Raw genomic sequence first — 5383 nt, forward strand, 5'->3', positions numbered from 1 at the left:
TTTCTGTGTGTGTGTGTGTGTGTGTGTGTGTGTGTGTGTGTGTGTGTGTGTGTGTGTTTTTCCTCTACAGTGGATGAGTTCAGACAAGGCACTGAATATCAGCCGCACATCCTACAGGAGCTCAGGATGCATGCCATTATGAGACCATACAGTGCTTAAAGTTTTAGTGAAAGTCACAGGCAGAGAACTCTTAGAATTGGTGAGCTTTCCTTATCAATGAGCATTATCTTTGCTGGCTAATTGGAAGACATTATTAAGTTACATAACTGTTCATTTGCTTGTCATCATTTGCCACATCTTTGGACTTTGGGTTATTATAAAGTTGTGTAATGCCTCTAAAATATAACCGAAGGTCAGTTAGAGCAATTTTGGGCCAAAAACAAAAAATGCCACCATGCAGAAAATGCTGAAAGCAAAGTAATGTTTTGGTCATTTTTTTTCCAGATGAGAGCTGGTGGACAATGTTTGGCTATGTTCATACCCTATGACCGCATGAAGACCATCTCTGTGCATAAGAAGCAATTCTCAGTTTTACAAAATCGGTTGTCCTTCATATATGTAATTTTCTATCTAGTACACTTTATTGCTGTATTCAAATGTTTCATGCGATAAAAGTGTCATGCAACATTTGGATCTTTGAGTTCAGCTCATGAAAAATGGGGGCAAAAACAAAAGTGTTGCATTTATAATTTTGTTCAGTGTATATATGTATAACAAATTACATTAGGGAAATTAATTTGTAGGACAAGAGCCCAATCTGGATTAATTTGGATCATTAACGATAACGATTCTGTTAATGATAGCAAATGCATGGAGACTTTAAAGCATTTTAATAAGGGGAAGAATCCAGCAAATTTGAAAGTGCAAGATCACACAGTTAGGCAAATGCATCTTTTACTAATATGTATTATGCTAATTCAGTTCAAAATGACCAAACAGCATTTGGCAAACAGTATAATTTTTTTTTTTATTTAAAAAAAGGTGCCACATGCATGAAAAATTCTTCTTCGAGCACAACACAAACTTATGTTTGTTCACACACTTCCTTTAGCGTCACATACGTCACATAACATCCTTCAGCTTTTCTAAAAAAGAAAAGCACATGCTTGTTACTGTAAAACAAGACATTATGCATTAAATAATTGTCAAAATGCAGTAAGATGAACTGTTGTAGACATAGCATGTTTTTTAATTAATATATGCACTTTGTCAATTACCTTTTAAATTTTGCACAACACACAGAACCATGGTGAATTCATGCCAGAGGTCTCTGTAACATTAAATCCTACACATGAACTGTGAAACCACCGAGCACATTTTTCACACTGAACCTGCAGGAGAATCAGAGATGGTGAAAATATTATCCAAGTTATGATCATTTATTGGCAGTGTTGGCTTTGTCCAATTTACCATGTCAGAACAATGGGTCAGGATTCTATTCTAGGCCTATTCGAATTTAACAAATACAGTATCAACAATCATTAAACAGAAAAATACTGAAAAATTACCCAGTCTATGATGTCCGTATTTGTCCTTTGAGGGAGGTCTTTCAGTGCACAAATGGAACAGTAGTCCTCTTCTGATTCTAAAATGCATAGTTGGGAATAATTTAACTGTCAACCATTTCACTGAAATTAATTTTTTGCCCATTACACAAAAATGTTTCACAGTTTTGAGCAACTAACCTGATGCAAGGAATATTTCCACTGCCATTTTCAATCTTAGTTGTTCAATAGTGTCCCTCGATGTATTTATATCAAATGTGTCAGGAAACTGTTGTACGGTTTATTTTGCCATCTATGAAAAAAAATACATACATACATATATATATATATATATAATTAATTAAAATTAGCATATAAAAGACACAAATGGTTCATGAGGACAATAGAACACTTCTAGAACACGTTTTAGAAGTCAACTATCCAAAATGACCCAGATTATTTAATAGCAGTTTTTAATCTTTTCATAAAATAGATACTGTACCTGTAAGACAAACACTCCACAGCTTGTGGCATCATTTTGTACAGTATGAGAAATATGGCCAGGCTTCCATTGAATGTTAACCCATTCCTCCTTTTCCAGCTGGTTGAGGCGCATCCTGAAATACTGTCTATGTTTGAAAAAAATTACCACAGCTTTCCAAAGTGTCCAAAAGAAATTTGAACTTAACGCAAAACATTTTATAATAGTTCACATGAGTGTTGAAGCTGGAAAAAAGGTTTTACTGGAATTTTTGGGATGCAGCTCTAAGGATCTTCATATCGGGTTCAGCAGTTGCAGGATCCACAATAAAAATGTGCTTTGAAGGAACGTGGAGATGCTAACAAACAACAAATAATGAAGTAAAAATAACAATTTTTAAGATCATATTCGTGTTTGCATGTATGCACAATGTTATATTATTCCAATAATGTTTAAATTAAGGGATAGTTCAAAAAGATACATCTACCATTTACCCACCATCACACTATCAATGTCTCGCTTTTTGACATGAGTGAACAGAGATTTTCCAGTGATTTCAGTGAGTCGCTTAAAGAATAAATTCAAGTTATTTAACTGTATTCTTGAGTGCCTTTTTTTGTTTTATATAAATCAACTTGTAGATCCCATAATTCTTAATTGAGAAGAATGTGGCTATTATAGGCTATAAGACATCTGGACTCCTGGAAAATCTGATTAAGTTAAGTTAAATAACTTGAATTTATTCTTTAATCGATTCACTTAAATCACTGAAAAAAAAAATACGTTCAAAACTATTCATTTAGCGTATGTTACTCCCGAAACTTCGCATCGTGTACGTGACCGCTGGTCAAGCATGAAAAACAAAAGTTTTATTGAAATGTTTAATTACATATCGACTATAAAGTGCGTAAAGAGCAGTCCTTTTAAAAAGCTGACGCTCATCTAGTTCCGTTACAATCAATGAAGCTGTCTAAATTCCACAACGGATTTCTCAGCTACATAACATATAGACTTTTTATTAGAGCCCGACCGATATGGTTTTTTTGGGGCCGATACCGATATTAGGGAGTAAAAAAAAGGCCGATATCGATATATCGGCCGATATTCTTTGTGTATATTATAGTACAATACCAGTCAAAAGTTTGGACACTTTCCCATTCGTGTGTCCAAACATTTGACTGGTACTATATATATAGAATACAGTATATACATAAACAGAATATATATACAAACACATTTTTTGCAATGATCACTCAAATGTGGTGATCAAACACTTATAATGATGTGACAAAGATATGTAATGATGGAGGCAGGGCATTTAACAATTTAACAATAAACTTTATTATCCAAAATGAGTCTGACATCAGTGCACTGAACAGTAAAGTTGAAGTTTATTCAACTTTAATTCAATTCAATTCCATTCAACTTTATTCCGTTGAAGTTTTTCACTTCGGAACATTCATTCACAGATTTGCGCTACTGTCTTCACACACAGACGAAACTTACTAGAGGAGTGTGAAGTGTGACATAATATACCTCTGTAAATAAATACAATATAAATAGGGATGCACCGAAATGAAAATTCTTGGCCGAAGCCAAAACCGAACAAAATTAAACACTGGGCCGAAGGCCGAATACCGATTTACCTTTTTTTTAAAAAGCCAAAATGTGCTTTTTACTGTTTTGTCTTGCTTTTCAAAAAAAAATAAAAAATTACAAAACAACAATTTAAAAATATTTAACATTGAACATTTTTAACATTCTAGCAGACATTATACCCACGAAGCACAATTTAAAATGACATGATTTGCGTGCGTGCACAACAGAATTAAGTTATTAATTAAGTTTAGACAGTTTGCAAGAATGTTTAGCATCCGTGGTATGAAAATGATCACTGTGAGACACTGCCGGAGTGAACGAACTAGGCTTGAAAGATTTGTGCGTGAGGGCGCGGGCGCACCCTCCGCCGTTTTGCCAGATCCAGCTAATATAAGTGTCTTCGGGCTTGTCTTTTCCACTTAACTTGACACTTTAGAAAGTTAATAAAGTGGGAAGTTTCAGTTTAGGGTTAGCGATATCTTTATCTTTTTCTATTTTTATTTGTTTTCATAGCAACACTGCATCGCCGGCTCTTACTGACAGTAGGCCTAATCAAAAAAGACCACAGACAGGTTATTGCTGACATTCGGTAAGGCAAACGCAAAAAAAACAAAAAAAAACAAAAACATAATTCATGATCTGTCAGAAACGCTATCGACGTTATGAAAAACAGTAGAATTTAACATTGTACACAGAACTGTAGAACAAGTAGGTTACAAAATGAAATGAAATATGCAAACACTAGCTATGAAGAAGTCTATGCTTTTTCATTCAGTATAGTAGTTCAATTTTCACAAAGCCATGCAAAAAAACATTCATTCTAGACCAAGTTATCATCTATATGGTTTTTAATGAAAACTATAACAGTAATATGTATTGTTGCATGAATACTATAAATAAAAAATATCCACCCCTATCCTACAGTAAATTATTATCACATTTTGATGCAAAAAAATACTGTATAATTTAACAATATTCATCTATCCAAAACAGTGAAAACATCTTTCACAAACATCTAGAGGTCTCTTTTTTTAAATGTTTAGTGTATAATGAGTTGTATTTGTAGGGGTTATTATAGCACAATTCTTAACCCCACCCCAGACCTCACTAATTTTCAAACCCATACAGCTGTGCTTCCAGTCATCCAGTCCTGCGGTGTCATTAAGTATAAACAGATTTGTCCAGACCCGAATGTTTTTTGTTAAGAATTGCTTGTAATTTAGTAGAGGTGAAGCAATATTTATATTTATATTATTGACAAGGGTCACAGAACGGCAGCTGTTACTAAATGTTTACATTTTACTCAATTTAGATATGACCTACATGTGCAGACAAAAAAACATAAAATGTCTTCACTTACCACAAATTCACAAATGAAACAAGCCCATCAAACCTCTCAAAATTAACCTGTATAGTGTGACACGATGTAACGAATCATCCACTGAAGGCGAGCGTAGTGAAGAACCCAAGTGCAGTTTATTTACAGAAAGCATGACACTAACAGCAGGAAACAACTACAAAATAAAAAACATGGAAAACATGAACATGAAACAAAACCCAAAACCCACAATACATATCCCCTCCTCTAAGGGCGGCTCTAGATGCCCAAACAAACACAAACAAAACCCAACAAGTCCAGGAGGGTGGTAGAGCAAAGGCGGAACAGGGGGAGGGATGGAGGGCCAGGCCCATGAAGCGGAACAGGCAGAGCGGGGGGCCATGGCGGAGCAGGCAGATCAGGCGGCCATGGCGGAGCAGGCAGATCGGGCGGCCATGGCGGTGCAGGCAGAGCAGGGAGCCATGGCGGAGCAGAGACATG

General features: G+C 35.3%; 1 pseudogene; it reads left to right on the plus strand.

Annotated features, from left to right (window-relative positions):
- The window catches only part of LOC107686380 (uncharacterized), a 5605-nt pseudogene extending 5081 nt beyond the window's left edge, over positions 1-524 (plus strand).
- The last annotated feature ends 4859 nt before the right edge of the window (positions 525-5383 follow it).

This window comes from Sinocyclocheilus anshuiensis, unplaced genomic scaffold, assembly GCF_001515605.1.
Source record: "Sinocyclocheilus anshuiensis isolate Anshui unplaced genomic scaffold, SAMN03320099.WGS_v1.1 scaffold1223, whole genome shotgun sequence".
NCBI classification, from domain to species: domain Eukaryota; kingdom Metazoa; phylum Chordata; class Actinopteri; order Cypriniformes; family Cyprinidae; genus Sinocyclocheilus; species Sinocyclocheilus anshuiensis.